Source organism: Taurulus bubalis (assembly GCF_910589615.1).
Source record: "Taurulus bubalis genome assembly, chromosome: 13".
NCBI classification, from domain to species: domain Eukaryota; kingdom Metazoa; phylum Chordata; class Actinopteri; order Perciformes; family Cottidae; genus Taurulus; species Taurulus bubalis.
Window position 1 is genome coordinate 11,729,531 of NC_136601.1, and position 19,223 is coordinate 11,748,753.

General features: G+C 39.3%; 1 protein-coding gene across 1 annotated transcript in view; it reads right to left on the reverse strand.

Annotated features, from left to right (window-relative positions):
* The window catches only part of fermt3b (FERM domain containing kindlin 3b), a gene marked incomplete at its 5' end in the record, with an annotated part of 46,703 nt that overhangs the window by 24,885 nt on the left and 2,595 nt on the right, over positions 1-19,223 (reverse strand). The gene's annotated exons all lie outside the window — the stretch shown is intronic.

Genomic DNA, 19,223 nt, shown 5'->3' on the forward strand with positions numbered 1-19,223 from the left:
ATTGACTCTGTGGCGCAACAGTAGCGTGTTGACTCCAGATTAGAAGGTTGCGTGTTCAAATCACGTCAGGGTCATTGTTTCATTTCATCAAGCTCTGTTTAATTAATCATCGTCCCACAGAATTCAAGTTCAAGTTCTCCAGATTGAATCGTCTCCAAGACAGATTGGATATTCGTCAAGACATTTAAACTGCCTTCTATTTGTTTTTTTGGTCAATAGTGACATTGCTGAGTTTTCACTTTTCAGGAAAACGCCTTTATCGACTCTGTGGCGCAATGGTAGCGCCATTAATGGTCATTAGTGACATTGCTGAGTTTTCACTTTTTAGGAAAACGCCTTTATCGACTCTGTGGCGCAACGGTAGCGCGTCTGACTCCAGATCAGAAGGTTGCGTGTTCAAATCACGTCAGGGTCATTCTTTCATTTCATCGAGCTCTGTTTAATTAATCATCGTCCCACAGAATTGCATGTCTGTTCAAATTCTCCAGATTGAATCGTCTCCAAGACAGATATTGAACTGCCTTTTACATTTTTGGATATTCGTCAAGACATTTAAACTGCCTTCGATATGTTTTTTCATTCATCAGTGACATTGCTGAGTTTTCACTTTTCAGGAAAATACGTTTATTGACTCTGTGGCGCAACGGTACCGTGTTGACTCCAGATCAGAAGGTTGCGTGTTCAAATCACGTCATTGTTTCATTTCATCGAGCTCTGTTTAATTAATCATCATCTGACAGAATTCTCCAGATTGAATCGTCTCCAAGACAGACATTGAACTGCCTTTTACATTTTTGGATATTCGTCAAGACATTTAAACTGCCTTCTATTTGTTTTTTTGGTCATTAGTGACATTGCTGAGTTTTCACTTTTCGGGATAAGCCTTTTATCGACTCTGTGGCGCAACGGTAGCGCGTCTGACTCCAGATCAGAAGGTTGCGTGTTCAAATCACGTCAGGGTCATTCTTTCATTTCATCGAGCTCTGTTTAATTAATCATCGTCCCACAGAATTCTCCAGATTGAATCGTCTCCAAGACAGACATTGAACTGCCTTTTACATTTTTGGATATTCATCAAGACATTTAAACTGCCTTCTATTTGTTTTTTCGTGAGTTTTCAATTTTCAGGAAATCACTTTTATCGACTCTGTGGCGCAACGGTAGCGCGTCTGACTCCAGATCAGAAGGTTGCGTGTTCAAATCACGTCAGGGTCATTCTTTCATTTCATCGAGCTCTGTTTAATTAATCATCATCCCACAGAATTGCATGTCTGTTCAAGTTCTCCAGATTGAATCGTCTCCAAGACAGATATTGAACTGCCTTTTACATTTTTGGATATTCGTCAAGACATTTAAACTGCCTTCTATTTGTTTTTTTGGTCATTAGTGACATTGCTGAGTTTTCACTTTTCAGGAAAATACGTTTATTGACTCTGTGGCGCAACGGTAGCGTGTTGACTCCAGATTAGAAGGTTGCGTGTTCAAATCACGTCAGGGTCATTGTTTCATTTCATCAAGCTCTGTTTAATTAATCATCATCAGACAGAATTCTCCATATTTAATCGTCTCCAAGACAGACATTGAACTGGATTTTACATTTTTGGATATTCATCAAGACATTTGAACTGACTTCGATATGTTTTTTCATTCATCAGTGACATTGCTGAGTTTTCACTTTTCAGGAAAATACGTTTATTGACTCTGTGGCGCAACGGTACCGTGTTGACTCCAGATCAGAAGGTTGCGTGTTCAAATCACGTCATTGTTTCATTTCATCGAGCTCTGTTTAATTAATCATCATCTGACAGAATTCTCCAGATTGAATCGTCTCCAAGACAGACATTGAACTGCCTTTTACATTTTTGGATATTCGTCAAGACATTTAAACTGCCTTCTATTTGTTTTTTTGGTCATTAGTGACATTGCTGAGTTTTCACTTTTCGGGATAAGCCTTTTATCGACTCTGTGGCGCAACGGTAGCGCGTCTGACTCCAGATCAGAAGGTTGCGTGTTCAAATCACGTCAGGGTCATTCTTTCATTTCATCGAGCTCTGTTTAATTAATCATCGTCCCACAGAATTCTCCAGATTGAATCGTCTCCAAGACAGACATTGAACTGCCTTTTACATTTTTGGATATTCATCAAGACATTTAAACTGCCTTCTATTTGTTTTTTCGTGAGTTTTCAATTTTCAGGAAATCACTTTTATTGACTCTGTGGCGCAACGGTAGCGCGTCTGACTCCAGATCAGAAGGTTGCGTGTTCAAATCACGTCAGGGTCATCCTTTCATTTCATCGAGCTCTGTTTAATTAATCATCGTCCCACAGAATTCTCCAGATTGAATCGTCTCCAAGACAGACATTGAACTGCCTTTTACATTTTTGGATATTCATCAAGACATTTAAACTGCCTTCTATTTGTTTTTTCGTGAGTTTTCAATTTTCAGGAAATCACTTTTATCGACTCTGTGGCGCAACGGTAGCGCGTCTGACTCCAGATCAGAAGGTTGCGTGTTCAAATCACGTCAGGGTCATTCTTTCATTTCATCGAGCTCTGTTTAATTAATCATCATCCCACAGAATTGCATGTCTGTTCAAGTTCTCCAGATTGAATCGTCTCCAAGACAGATTGGATATTCGTCAAGACATTTAAACTGCCTTCTATTTGTTTTTTTGGTCAATAGTGACATTGCTGAGTTTTCACTTTTCAGGAAAACGCCTTTATCGACTCTGTGGCGCAATGGTAGCGCCATTAATGGTCATTAGTGACATTGCTGAGTTTTCACTTTTTAGGAAAACGCCTTTATCGACTCTGTGGCGCAACGGTAGCGCGTCTGACTCCAGATCAGAAGGTTGCGTGTTCAAATCACGTCAGGGTCATTCTTTCATTTCATCGAGCTCTGTTTAATTAATCATCGTCCCACAGAATTGCATGTCTGTTCAAATTCTCCAGATTGAATCGTCTCCAAGACAGATATTGAACTGCCTTTTACATTTTTGGATATTCGTCAAGACATTTAAACTGCCTTCTATTTGTTTTTTTGGTCATTAGTGACATTGCTGAGTTTTCACTTTTCGGGATAAGCCTTTTATCGACTCTGTGGCGCAACGGTAGCGCGTCTGACTCCAGATCAGAAGGTTGCGTGTTCAAATCACGTCAGGATCATTGTTTCATTTCATCGAGCTCTGTTTAATTAATCATCATTTGACAGAATTCTCCAGATTCAATCGTCTCCAAGACAGACATTGAACTGCCTTTTACATTTTTGGATATTCGTCAAGACATTTAAACTGCCTTCTATTTGTTTTTTTGGTCATTAGTGACATTGCTGAGTTTTCACTTTTCAGGAAAACGCCTTTATCGACTCTGTGGCGCAATGGTAGCGCCATTAATGGTCATTAGTGACATTGCTGAGTTTTCACTTTTTAGGAAAACGCCTTTATCGACTCTGTGGCGCAACGGTAGCGCGTCTGACTCCAGATCAGAAGGTTGTGTGTTCAAATCACGTCAGGGTCATTCTTTCATTTCATTCAGCTCTGTTTAATTAATCATCGTCCCACAGAATTGCATGTCTATTCAAACAGAATTCTCCAGATTGAATCGTCTCCAAGACAGACATTGAACTGCCTTTTACATTTTTGGATATTCATCAAGACATTTGAACTGACTTCGATATGTTTTTTCATTCATCAGTGACATTGCTGAGTGTTCACTTTTCAGGAAAACACGTTTATTGACTCTGTGGCGCAACGGTAGCGTGTTGACTCCAGATCAGAAGGTTGCGTGTTCAAATCACGTCAGGGTCATTGTTTCATTTCATCAAGCTCTGTTTAATTAATCATCATCAGACAGAATTCTCCAGATTTAATCGTCTCCAAGACAGACATTGAACTGGATTTTACATTTTTGGATATTCATCAAGACATTTGAACTGACTTCGATATGTTTTTTCATTCATCAGTGACATTGCTGAGTTTTCACTTTTCAGGAAAATACGTTTATTGACTCTGTGGCGCAACGGTACCGTGTTGACTCCAGATCAGAAGGTTGCGTGTTCAAATCACGTCATTGTTTCATTTCATCGAGCTCTGTTTAATTAATCATCATCTGACAGAATTCTCCAGATTGAATCGTCTCCAAGACAGACATTGAACTGCCTTTTACATTTTTGGATATTCGTCAAGACATTTAAACTGCCTTCTATTTGTTTTTTCGTGAGTTTTCAATTCTCAGGAAATCACTTTTATCGACTCTGTGGCGCAACGGTAGCGCGTCTGACTCCAGATCAGAAGGTTGCGTGTTCAAATCACGTCAGGGTCATTCTTTCATTTCATCGAGCTCTGTTTAATTAATCATCATCCCACAGAATTGCATGTCTGTTCAAGTTCTCCAGATTGAATCGTCTCCAAGACAGATTGGATATTCGTCAAGACATTTAAACTGTCTTCTATTTGTTTTTTTGGTCAATAGTGACATTGCTGAGTTTTCACTTTTCAGGAAAACGCCTTTATCGACTCTGTGGCGCAATGGTAGCGCCATTAATGGTCATTAGTGACATTGCTGAGTTTTCACTTTTTAGGAAAACGCCTTTATCGACTCTGTGGCGCAACGGTAGCGTGTCTGACTCCAGATCAGAAGGTTGCGTGTTCAAATCACGTCAGGGTCATTCTTTCATTTCATCGAGCTCTGTTTAATTAATCATCGTCCCACAGAATTCTCCAGATTGAATCGTCTCCAAGACAGACATTGAACTGCCTTTTACATTTTTGGATATTCATCAAGACATTTAAACTGCCTTCTATTTGTTTTTTCGTGAGTTTTCAATTTTCAGGAAATCACTTTTATCGACTCTGTGGCGCAACGGTAGCGCGTCTGACTCCAGATCAGAAGGTTGCGTGTTCAAATCACGTCAGGGTCATTCTTTCATTTCATCGAGCTCTGTTTAATTAATCATCGTCCCACAGAATTCTCCAGATTGAATCGTCTCCAAGACAGACATTGAACTGCCTTTTACATTTTTGGATATTCATCAAGACATTTAAACTGCCTTCTATTTGTTTTTTCGTGAGTTTTCAATTTTCAGGAAATCACTTTTATCGACTCTGTGGCGCAACGGTAGCGCGTCTGACTCCAGATCAGAAGGTTGCGTGTTCAAATCACGTCAGGGTCATTCTTTCATTTCATCGAGCTCTGTTTAATTAATCATCCTCCCACAGAATTGCATGTCTGTTCAAGTTCTCCAGATTGAATCGTCTCCAAGACAGATTGGATATTCGTCAAGACATTTAAACTGCCTTCTATTTGTTTTTTTGGTCAATAGTGACATTGCTGAGTTTTCACTTTTCAGGAAAACGCCTTTATCGACTCTGTGGCGCAATGGTAGCGCCATTAATGGTCATTAGTGACATTGCTGAGTTTTCACTTTTTAGGAAAACGCCTTTATCGACTCTGTGGCGCAACGGTAGCGCGTCTGACTCCAGATCAGAAGGTTGCGTGTTCAAATCACGTCAGGGTCATTCTTTCATTTCATCGAGCTCTGTTTAATTAATCATCGTCCCACAGAATTGCATGTCTGTTCAAATTCTCCAGATTGAATCGTCTCCAAGACAGATATTGAACTGCCTTTTACATTTTTGGATATTCGTCAAGACATTTAAACTGCCTTCTATTTGTTTTTTTGGTCATTAGTGACATTGCTGAGTTTTCACTTTTCGGGATAAGCCTTTTATCGACTCTGTGGCGCAACGGTAGCGCGTCTGACTCCAGATCAGAAGGTTGCGTGTTCAAATCACGTCAGGATCATTGTTTCATTTCATCGAGCTCTGTTTAATTAATCATCATTTGACAGAATTCTCCAGATTCAATCGTCTCCAAGACAGACATTGAACTGCCTTTTACATTTTTGGATATTCGTCAAGACATTTAAACTGCCTTCTATTTGTTTTTTTGGTCATTAGTGACATTGCTGAGTTTTCACTTTTCAGGAAAACGCCTTTATCGACTCTGTGGCGCAATGGTAGCGCCATTAATGGTCATTAGTGACATTGCTGAGTTTTCACTTTTTAGGAAAACGCCTTTATCGACTCTGTGGCGCAACGGTAGCGCGTCTGACTCCAGATCAGAAGGTTGTGTGTTCAAATCACGTCAGGGTCATTCTTTCATTTCATTCAGCTCTGTTTAATTAATCATCGTCCCACAGAATTGCATGTCTATTCAAACAGAATTCTCCAGATTGAATCGTCTCCAAGACAGACATTGAACTGCCTTTTACATTTTTGGATATTCATCAAGACATTTGAACTGACTTCGATATGTTTTTTCATTCATCAGTGACATTGCTGAGTGTTCACTTTTCAGGAAAACACGTTTATTGACTCTGTGGCGCAACGGTAGCGTGTTGACTCCAGATCAGAAGGTTGCGTGTTCAAATCACGTCAGGGTCATTGTTTCATTTCATCAAGCTCTGTTTAATTAATCATCATCAGACAGAATTCTCCAGATTTAATCGTCTCCAAGACAGACATTGAACTGGATTTTACATTTTTGGATATTCATCAAGACATTTGAACTGACTTCGATATGTTTTTTCATTCATCAGTGACATTGCTGAGTTTTCACTTTTCAGGAAAATACGTTTATTGACTCTGTGGCGCAACGGTACCGTGTTGACTCCAGATCAGAAGGTTGCGTGTTCAAATCACGTCATTGTTTCATTTCATCGAGCTCTGTTTAATTAATCATCATCTGACAGAATTCTCCAGATTGAATCGTCTCCAAGACAGACATTGAACTGCCTTTTACATTTTTGGATATTCGTCAAGACATTTAAACTGCCTTCTATTTGTTTTTTCGTGAGTTTTCAATTCTCAGGAAATCACTTTTATCGACTCTGTGGCGCAACGGTAGCGCGTCTGACTCCAGATCAGAAGGTTGCGTGTTCAAATCACGTCAGGGTCATTCTTTCATTTCATCGAGCTCTGTTTAATTAATCATCATCCCACAGAATTGCATGTCTGTTCAAGTTCTCCAGATTGAATCGTCTCCAAGACAGATTGGATATTCGTCAAGACATTTAAACTGTCTTCTATTTGTTTTTTTGGTCAATAGTGACATTGCTGAGTTTTCACTTTTCAGGAAAACGCCTTTATCGACTCTGTGGCGCAATGGTAGCGCCATTAATGGTCATTAGTGACATTGCTGAGTTTTCACTTTTTAGGAAAACGCCTTTATCGACTCTGTGGCGCAACGGTAGCGTGTCTGACTCCAGATCAGAAGGTTGCGTGTTCAAATCACGTCAGGGTCATTCTTTCATTTCATCGAGCTCTGTTTAATTAATCATCGTCCCACAGAATTGCATGTCTGTTCAAATTCTCCAGATTGAATCGTCTCCAAGACAGATATTGAACTGCCTTTTACATTTTTGGATATTCGTCAAGACATTTAAACTGCCTTCTATTTGTTTTTTTGGTCATTAGTGACATTGCTGAGTTTTCACTTTTCGGGATAAGCCTTTTATCGACTCTGTGGCGCAACGGTAGCGCGTCTGACTCCAGATCAGAAGGTTGCGTGTTCAAATCACGTCAGGATCATTGTTTCATTTCATCGAGCTCTGTTTAATTAATCATCATTTGACAGAATTCTCCAGATTCAATCGTCTCCAAGACAGACATTGAACTGCCTTTTACATTTTTGGATATTCGTCAAGACATTTAAACTGCCTTCTATTTGTTTTTTTGGTCATTAGTGACATTGCTGAGTTTTCACTTTTCAGGAAAACGCCTTTATCGACTCTGTGGCGCAATGGTAGCGCCATTAATGGTCATTAGTGACATTGCTGAGTTTTCACTTTTTAGGAAAACGCCTTTATCGACTCTGTGGCGCAACGGTAGCGCGTCTGACTCCAGATCAGAAGGTTGTGTGTTCAAATCACGTCAGGGTCATTCTTTCATTTCATTCAGCTCTGTTTAATTAATCATCGTCCCACAGAATTGCATGTCTATTCAAACAGAATTCTCCAGATTGAATCGTCTCCAAGACAGACATTGAACTGCCTTTTACATTTTTGGATATTCATCAAGACATTTGAACTGACTTCGATATGTTTTTTCATTCATCAGTGACATTGCTGAGTGTTCACTTTTCAGGAAAACACGTTTATTGACTCTGTGGCGCAACGGTAGCGTGTTGACTCCAGATCAGAAGGTTGCGTGTTCAAATCACGTCAGGGTCATTGTTTCATTTCATCAAGCTCTGTTTAATTAATCATCATCAGACAGAATTCTCCAGATTTAATCGTCTCCAAGACAGACATTGAACTGGATTTTACATTTTTGGATATTCATCAAGACATTTGAACTGACTTCGATATGTTTTTTCATTCATCAGTGACATTGCTGAGTTTTCACTTTTCAGGAAAATACGTTTATTGACTCTGTGGCGCAACGGTACCGTGTTGACTCCAGATCAGAAGGTTGCGTGTTCAAATCACGTCATTGTTTCATTTCATCGAGCTCTGTTTAATTAATCATCATCTGACAGAATTCTCCAGATTGAATCGTCTCCAAGACAGACATTGAACTGCCTTTTACATTTTTGGATATTCGTCAAGACATTTAAACTGCCTTCTATTTGTTTTTTTGGTCATTAGTGACATTGCTGAGTTTTCACTTTTCGGGATAAGCCTTTTATCGACTCTGTGGCGCAACGGTAGCGCGTCTGACTCCAGATCAGAAGGTTGCGTGTTCAAATCACGTCAGGGTCATTCTTTCATTTCATCGAGCTCTGTTTAATTAATCATCGTCCCACAGAATTCTCCAGATTGAATCGTCTCCAAGACAGACATTGAACTGCCTTTTACATTTTTGGATATTCATCAAGACATTTAAACTGCCTTCTATTTGTTTTTTCGTGAGTTTTCAATTTTCAGGAAATCACTTTTATCGACTCTGTGGCGCAACGGTAGCGCGTCTGACTCCAGATCAGAAGGTTGCGTGTTCAAATCACGTCAGGGTCATTCTTTCATTTCATCGAGCTCTGTTTAATTAATCATCGTCCCACAGAATTCAAGTTCAAGTTCTCCAGATTGAATCGTCTCCAAGACAGATTGGATATTCGTCAAGACATTTAAACTGCCTTCTATTTGTTTTTTTGGTCAATAGTGACATTGCTGAGTTTTCACTTTTCAGGAAAACGCCTTTATCGACTCTGTGGCGCAATGGTAGCGCCATTAATGGTCATTAGTGACATTGCTGAGTTTTCACTTTTTAGGAAAACGCCTTTATCGACTCTGTGGCGCAACGGTAGCGCGTCTGACTCCAGATCAGAAGGTTGCGTGTTCAAATCACGTCAGGGTCATTCTTTCATTTCATCGAGCTCTGTTTAATTAATCATCGTCCCACAGAATTGCATGTCTGTTCAAATTCTCCAGATTGAATCGTCTCCAAGACAGATATTGAACTGCCTTTTACATTTTTGGATATTCGTCAAGACATTTAAACTGCCTTCTATTTGTTTTTTTGGTCATTAGTGACATTGCTGAGTTTTCACTTTTCGGGATAAGCCTTTTATCGACTCTGTGGCGCAACGGTAGCGCGTCTGACTCCAGATCAGAAGGTTGCGTGTTCAAATCACGTCAGGATCATTGTTTCATTTCATCGAGCTCTGTTTAATTAATCATCATTTGACAGAATTCTCCAGATTCAATCGTCTCCAAGACAGACATTGAACTGCCTTTTACATTTTTGGATATTCATCAAGACATTTAAACTGCCTTCTATTTGTTTTTTCGTGAGTTTTCAATTTTCAGGAAATCACTTTTATCGACTCTGTGGCGCCACGGTAGCGCGTCTGACTCCAGATCAGAAGGTTGCGTGTTCAAATCACGTCAGGGTCATTCTTTCATTTCATCGAGCTCTGTTTAATTAATCATCATCCCACAGAATTGCATGTCTGTTCAAGTTCTCCAGATTGAATCGTCAAAAAGACAGATTGGATATTCGTCAAGACATTTAAACTGCCTTCTATTTGTTTTTTTGGTCAATAGTGACATTGCTGAGTTTTCACTTTTCAGGAAAACGCCTTTATCGACTCTGTGGCGCAATGGTAGCGCCATTAATGGTCATTAGTGACATTGCTGAGTTTTCACTTTTTAGGAAAACGCCTTTATCGACTCTGTGGCGCAACGGTAGCGCGTCTGACTCCAGATCAGAAGGTTGCGTGTTCAAATCACGTCAGGGTCATTCTTTCATTTCATCGAGCTCTGTTTAATTAATCATCGTCCCACAGAATTGCATGTCTGTTCAAATTCTCCAGATTGAATCGTCTCCAAGACAGATATTGAACTGCCTTTTACATTTTTGGATATTCGTCAAGACATTTAAACTGCCTTCTATTTGTTTTTTTGGTCATTAGTGACATTGCTGAGTTTTCACTTTTCGGGATAAGCCTTTTATCGACTCTGTGGCGCAACGGTAGCGCGTCTGACTCCAGATCAGAAGGTTGCGTGTTCAAATCATGTCAGGATCATTGTTTCATTTCATCGAGCTCTGTTTAATTAATCATCATCTGACAGAATTCTCCAGATTCAATCGTCTCCAAGACAGACATTGAACTGCCTTTTACATTTTTGGATATTCATCAAGACATTTAAACTGCCTTCTATTTGTTTTTTCGTGAGTTTTCAATTTTCAGGTCATCATTTTTATCGACTCTGTGGCGCAACGGTAGCGCGTCTGACTCCAGATCAGAAGGTTGCGTGTTCAAATCACGTCAGGGTCATTCTTTCATTTCATCGAGCTCTGTTTAATTAATCATCGTCCCACAGAATTCTCCAGATTGAATCGTCTCCAAGACAGACATTGAACTGCCTTTTACATTTTTGGATATTCATCAAGACATTTAAACTGCCTTCTATTTGTTTTTTCGTGAGTTTTCAATTTTCAGGAAATCACTTTTATCGACTCTGTGGCGCAACGGTAGCGCGTCTGACTCCAGATCAGAAGGTTGCGTGTTCAAATCACGTCAGGTTCATTCTTTCATTTCATCGAGCTCTGTTTAATTAATCATCATCCCACAGAATTGCATGTCTGTTCAAGTTCTCCAGATTGAATCGTCTCCAAGACAGATTGGATATTCGTCAAGACATTTAAACTGCCTTCTATTTGTTTTTTTGGTCAATAGTGACATTGCTGAGTTTTCACTTTTCAGGAAAACGCCTTTATCGACTCTGTGGCGCAATGGTAGCGCCATTAATGGTCATTAGTGACATTGCTGAGTTTTCACTTTTTAGGAAAACGCCTTTATCGACTCTGTGGCGCAACGGTAGCGCGTCTGACTCCAGATCAGAAGGTTGCGTGTTCAAATCACGTCAGGGTCATTCTTTCATTTCATCGAGCTCTGTTTAATTAATCATCGTCCCACAGAATTGCATGTCTGTTCAAATTCTCCAGATTGAATCGTCTCCAAGACAGATATTGAACTGCCTTTTACATTTTTGGATATTCGTCAAGACATTTAAACTGCCTTCTATTTGTTTTTTTGGTCATTAGTGACATTGCTGAGTTTTCACTTTTCGGGATAAGCCTTTTATCGACTCTGTGGCGCAACGGTAGCGCGTCTGACTCCAGATCAGAAGGTTGCGTGTTCAAATCACGTCAGGATCATTGTTTCATTTCATCGAGCTCTGTTTAATTAATCATCATCTGACAGAATTCTCCAGATTCAATCGTCTCCAAGACAGACATTGAACTGCCTTTTACATTTTTGGATATTCATCAAGACATTTAAACTGCCTTCTATTTGTTTTTTCGTGAGTTTTCAATTTTCAGGTCATCATTTTTATCGACTCTGTGGCGCAACGGTAGCGCGTCTGACTCCAGATCAGAAGGTTGCGTGTTCAAATCACGTCAGGGTCATTCTTTCATTTCATCGAGCTCTGTTTAATTAATCATCGTCCCACAGAATTGCATGTCTGTTCAAATTCTCCAGATTGAATCGTCTCCAAGACAGATATTGAACTGCCTTTTACATTTTTGGATATTCGTCAAGACATTTAAACTGCCTTCTATTTGTTTTTTTGGTCATTAGTGACATTGCTGAGTTTTCACTTTTCAGGAAAATACGTTTATTGACTCTGTGGCGCAACAGTAGCGTGTTGACTCCAGATTAGAAGGTTGCGTGTTCAAATCACGTCAGGGTCATTGTTTCATTTCATCAAGCTCTGTTTAATTAATCATCATCAGACAGAATTCTCCAGATTTAATCGTCTCCAAGACAGACATTGAACTGGATTTTACATTTTTGGATATTCGTCAAGACATTTAAACTGCCTTCTATTTGTTTTTTTGGTCATTAGTGACATTGCTGAGTTTTCACTTTTCAGGAAAACGCCTTTATCGACTCTGTGGCGCAATGGTAGCGCCATTAATGGTCATTAGTGACATTGCTGAGTTTTCACTTTTTAGGAGAATGCCTTTATCGACTCTGTGGCGCAACGGTAGCGCGTCTGACTCCAGATCAGAAGGTTGTGTGTTCAAATCACGTCAGGGTCATTCTTTCATTTCATTCAGCTCTGTTTAATTACTCATCGTCCCACAGAATTGCATGTCTATTCAAACAGAATTCTCCAGATTGAATCGTCTCCAAGACAGACATTGAACTGCCTTTTACATTTTTGGATATTCATCAAGACATTTGAACTGACTTCGATATGTTTTTTCATTCATCAGTGACATTGCTGAGTGTTCACTTTTCAGGAAAACACGTTTATTGACTCTGTGGCGCAACGGTAGCGTGTCTGACTCCAGATCAGAAGGTTGCGTGTTCAAATCACGTCAGGGTCATTGTTTCATTTCATCAAGCTCTGTTTAATTAATCATCATCAGACAGAATTCTCCAGATTTAATCGTCTCCAAGACAGATATTGAACTGCCTTTTACATTTTTGGATATTCGTCAAGACATTTAAACTGCCTTCTATTTGTTTTTTTGGTCATTAGTGACATTGCTGAGTTTTCACTTTTCAGGAGAACGCCTTTATCGACTCTGTGGCGCAACGGTAGCGCGTCTGACTCCAGATCAGAAGGTTGCGTGTTCAAATCACGTCAGGGTCATTGTTTCATTTCATCGAGCTCTGTTTAATTAATCATCATCTGACAGAATTCTCCAGATTCAATCGTCTCCAAGACAGACATTGAACTGCCTTTTACATTTTTGGATATTCATCAAGACATTTAAACTGCCTTCTATTTGTTTTTTCGTGAGTTTTCAATTTTCAGGTCATCACTTTTATCGACTCTGTGGCGCAACGGTAGCGCGTCTGACTCCAGATCAGAAGGTTGCGTGTTCAAATCACGTCAGGATCATTGTTTCATTTCATCGAGCTCTGTTTAATTAATCATCATCTGACAGAATTCTCCAGATTCAATCGTCTCCAAGACAGACATTGAACTGCCTTTTACATTTTTGGATATTCGTCAAGACATTTAAACTGCCTTCTATTTGTTTTTTTGGTCATTAGTGACATTGCTGAGTTTTCACTTTTCAGGAAAACGCCTTTATCGACTCTGTAGCGCAATGGTAGCGCCATTAATGGTCATTAGTGACATTGCTGAGTTTTCACTTTTTAGGAAAACGCCTTTATCGACTCTGTGGCGCAATGGTAGCGCGTCTGACTCCAGATCAGAAGGTTGTGTGTTCAAATCACGTCAGGGTCATTCTTTCATTTCATTCAGCTCTGTTTAATTAATCATCGTCCCACAGAATTGCATGTCTATTCAAACAGAATTCTCCAGATTGAATCGTCTCCAAGACATATATTGAACTGCCTTTTACATTTTTGGATATTCGTCAAGACATTTAAACTGCCTTCTATTTGTTTTTTTGGTCATTAGTGACATTGCTGAGTTTTCACTTTTTGGGATAAGCCTTTTATCGACTCTGTGGCGCAACGGTAGCGTGTCTGACTCCAGATCAGAAGGTTGCGTGTTCAAATCACGTCAGGGTCATTCTTTCATTTCATCGAGCTCTGTTTAATTAATCATCGTCCCACAGAATTGCATGTCTATTTAAACAGAATTCTTCAGATTGAATCGTCTCCAAGACAGACATTGAACTGCCTTTTACATTTTTGGATATTCATCAAGACATTTGAACTGACTTTGATATGTTTTTTCATTCATCAGTGACATTGCTGAGTTTTCACTTTTCAGGAAAATACGTTTATTGACTCTGTGGCGCAACGGTAGCGTGTTGACTCCAGATCAGAAGGTTGCGTGTTCAAATCACGTCAGGGTCATTGTTTCATTTCATCAAGCTCTGTTTAATTAATCATCATCAGACAGAATTCTCCAGATTTAATCGTCTCCAAGACAGACATTGAACTGGATTTTACATTTTTGGATATTCATCAAGACATTTGAACTGCCTTCTATATGTTTTTTCATTCATCAGTGACATTGCTGAGTTTTCACTTTTCAGGAAAATACGTTTATTGACTCTGTGGCGCAACGGTAGCGTGTTGACTCCAGATCAGAAGGTTGCGTGTTCAAATCACGTCAGGGTCATTGTTTCATTTCATCAAGCTCTGTTTAATTAATCATCATCAGACAGAATTCTCCAGATTTAATCGTCTCCAAGACAGACATTGAACTGGATTTTACATTTTTGGATATTCGTCAAGACATTTAAACTGCCTTCTATTTGTTTTTTTGGTCATTAGTGACATTGCTGAGTTTTCACTTTTCAGGAAAACGCCTTTATCGACTCTGTGGCGCAATGGTAGCGCCATTAGTGGTCATTAGTGACATTGCTGAGTTTTCACTTTTTGGGATAAGACTTTTATCGACTCTGTGGCGCAACGGTAGTGCGTCTGACTCCAGATCAGAAGGTTGCGTGTTCAAATCACGTCATTGTTTCATTTCATCGAGCTCTGTTTAATTAATCATCATCTGACAGAATTCTCCAGATTGAATCGTCTCCAAGACAGACATTGAACTGCCTTTTACATTTTTGGATATTCACCAAGACATTTAAACTGCCTTCTATTTGTTTTTTAGTGAGTTTTCACTTTTCAGGAAATCACTTTTATCGACTCTGTGGTGCAACGGTAGCGCGTCTGACTCCAGATCAGTAGGTTGCGTGTTCAAATCACGTCAGGGTCATTCTTTCATTTCATCGAGCTCTGTTTAATTAATCATCGTCCCACAGAATTGCATGTCTGTTCAAATTCTCCAGATTGAATCGTCTCCAAGACAGATATTGAACTGCCTTTTACATTTTTGGATATTCGTCAAGACATTTTAACTGCCTTCTATTTGTTTTTTTGGTCATTAGTGACCTTGCTGAGTTTTCACGTAAAATCCAGTTCAATGTCTCCAAGACAGACATTGAACTGGATTTTACATTTTTGGATATTCAAAAAGACATTTTAACTGCCTTCTATTTGTTTTTTTGGTCATTAGTGACATTGCTGAGTTTTCACATAAAATCCAGTTCAATGTCTCCAAGACAGACATTGAACAGGATTTTACATTTTTGGATATTGAAAAAGACATTTTAACTGCCTTCTATTTGTTTTTTTGGTCATTAGTGACATTGCTGAGTTTTCACTTTTCGGGATAAGCCTTTTATCGACTCTGTGGCGCAACGGTAGTGCGTCTGACTCCAGATCAGAAGGTTGCGTGTTCAAATCACGTCAGGGTCATTGTTTCATTTCATCAAGCTCTGTTTAATTAATCATCATCTGACAGAATTCTCCAGATTCAATCGTCTCCAAGACAGACATTGAACTGCCTTTTACATTTTTGGATATTCGTCAAGACATTTAAACTGCCTTCTATTTGTTTTTTAGTGAGTTTTCACTTTTCAGGAAAACACCTTTATTGACTCTGTGGCGCAACGGCAGCGCGTCTGACTCCAGATCAGAAGGTTGCGTGTTCAAATCACGTCAGGTTCATTCTTTCATTTCATCGAGCTTTGTTTAATTAATCATCGTCCCACAGAATTGCATGTCTATTTAAACAGAATTCTCCAGATTGAATCGTCTCCAAGACAGACATTGAACTGCCTTTTACATTTTTGGATATTCATCAAGACATTTGAACTGACTTCGATATGTTTTTTCATTCATCAGTGACATTGCTGAGTTTTCACTTTTCAGGAAAATACGTTTATTGACTCTGTGGCGCAACGGTAGCGTGTTGACTCCAGATCAGAAGGTTGCGTGTTCAAATCACGTCATTGTTTCATTTCATCGAGCTCTGTTTAATTAATCATCATCTGACAGAATTCTCCAGACTGAATCGTCTCCAAGACAGACATTGAACTGCCTTTTCCAATTTTGGATATTCACCAAGACATTTAAACTGCCTTCTATTTGTTTTTTAGTGAGTTTTCACTTTTCAGGAAAACGCCTTTATCGACTCTGTGGCGCAACGGCAGCGCGTCTGACTCCAGATCAGAAGGTTGTGTGTTCAAATCACGTCAGGGTCATTCTTTCATTTCATCGAGCTTTGTTTAATTAATCATCGTCCCACAGAATTGCATGTCTATTTAAACAGAATTCTCCAGATTGAATCGTCTCCAAGACAGACATTGAACTGCCTTTTACATTTTTGGATATTCATCAAGACATTTGAACTGACTTCGATATGTTTTTTCATTCATCAGTGACATTGCTGAGTTTTCACTTTTCAGGAAAATACGTTTATTGACTCTGTGGCGCAACGGTAGCGTGTTGACTCCAGATCAGAAGGTTGCGTGTTCAAATCACGTCAGGGTCATTGTTTCATTTCATCAAGCTCTGTTTAATTAATCATCATCAGACAGAATTCTCCAGATTTAATCGTCTCCAAGACAGACATTGAACTGGATTTTACATTTTTGGATATTCATCAAGACATTTGAACTGCCTTCTATATGTTTTTTCATTCATCAGTGACCTTGCTGAGTTTTCACTTTTCAGGAAAATGTGTTAATCGACTCTGTGGCGCAACGGTAGTGCGTCTGATTCCAGATCAGAAGGTTGCGTGTTCAAATCACGTCAGGGTCATTGTTTCATTTCATCAAGCTCTGTTTAATTAATCATCATCAGACAAAATTCTCCAGATTTAATCGTCTCCAAGACAGACATTGAACTGGATTTGACATTTTTGGATATTCGTCAAGACATTTAAACTGCCTTCTATTTGTTTTTTTGGTCATTAGTGACATTGCTGAGTTTTCACTTTTAAGGAAAACACCTTTATCGACTCTGTGGCGCAACGGTAGCGCGTCTGGCTCCAGATCAGAAGGTTGCGTGTTCAAATCACGTCAGGGTAATTCTTTCATTTTATCGAGCTCTGTTTAATTAATCATCGTCCCACAGAATTGCATGTCTGTTCAAATTCTCCAGATTGAATCGTCTCCAAGACAGATATTGAACTGCCTTTTACATTTTTGGATATTCGTCAAGACATTTAAACTGCCTTCTATTTGTTTTTTTGTTCATTAGTGACCTTGCTGAGTTTTCACTTTTTGGGATAAGACTTTTGTTGACTCTGTGGCGCAACGATAGCGCGTCTGACTCCAGATCAGAAGTTTGCGTGTTCAAATCACGTCAGGGTCATTCTTTCATTTCATCGAGCTCTGTTTAATTAATCATCATCTGACAGAATTCTCCAGATTTAATCGTCTCCAAGACAGACATTGAACTACCTTTTACATTTTTGGATATTCATTAAGACATTTAAACTGCCTTCTATTTGTTTTTTAGTGAGTTTTCACTTTTCATCAAAAAGCTTTTATCAACGGTAGCGCGTCTGACTCCAGATCAGAAGGTTGTGTGTTCAAATCACGTCAGGGTAATTCTTTCATTTTATCGAGCTCTGTTTAATTAATCATCGTCCCACAGAATTGGATGTCTATTCAAATTCTCCAGATTGAATCGTCTCCAAGACGGACATTGAACTGCCTTTTACATTTTTGGATATTCATCAAGACATTTGAACTGACTTCGATATGTTTTTTCATTCATCAGGGACATTGCTGAGTTTTCACTTTTCAGGAAAATACGTTTATTGACTCTGTGGCGCAACGGTAGCGTGTTGACTCCAGATCAGAAGGTTGCGTGTTCAAATCACGTCATTGTTTCATTTCATCGAGCTCTGTTTAATTAATCATCATCTGACAGAATTCTCCAGATTCAATCGTCTCCAAGACAGACATTGAACTGCCTTTTACATTTTTGGATATTCATCAAGACATTTAAACTGCCTTCTATTTGTTTTTTCTGGTCATTAGTGACCTTGCTGAGTTTTCACTTTTCGGGTTTAGACTTTTAATGACTCTGTGGCGCAACGGTAGCGCGTCTGACTCCAGATCAACAGGTTGTGTGTTCAAATCACGTCAGGGTCATCGTTTCGTTTCATCAAGCTCTGTTTAATTAATCATCATCTGACAGAATTCTCCAGATTGAATTGTCTCCAAGACAAACATTGAACTACCTTTTACATTTTTGGATATTCATCAAGACATTTGAACTGACTTCTATATGATTTTTCATTCATCAGTGACGTTGCTGAGTTTTCACTTTTCAGGCAAACCCCTTTATCGACTCTGGTGCAACGGTAGCGCGTCTGACTCCAGATCAGATGATTGCGTTTTCAAATCACGTCAGGGTCATTGTTTCATTTCATCGAGCTCTGTTTAATTAATCATCATCTGACATAATTCTCCAGATTTAATCGTCTCCAAGACAGAAATTTAACTACCTTTTACTTTAATCCACCAGCAAGCTTCAGTTTGAGATTCCAGCTTCTAGCTTCTAGCTTTTAGCTTCATCATCTTCTCCTTCTTTCGTTGACAGAAGTCACGCTGCCCCACTGAGCAATCACAGCGCATGTTAATGTGCACGCCGGGCCACTGACCAATCATACATCCATGCCATTTCGCAGGTGCTGCACGTCAAAAAATAAACCCAACTTGTCCATGACAATCAACCACAACGTCCACTCCCTGTGTACTTTAATCTGCAAATGCTTGCTTAAACTGCTTTGCTTACATAGAGACACCGGATAAAAAAATATGATTGGATGAAACTATCTTTCAAACCAGCTGCAATGGAAGCAGTCCTGCAGGCTGAAGGCAGAGCAACAGAGGATGACAGGAGCTGTGCAATGAGAAAATAAGATAATAGGGAATAATAATTATAATACATGTAGTGTATTTGTGAAAAACAATTAAATTA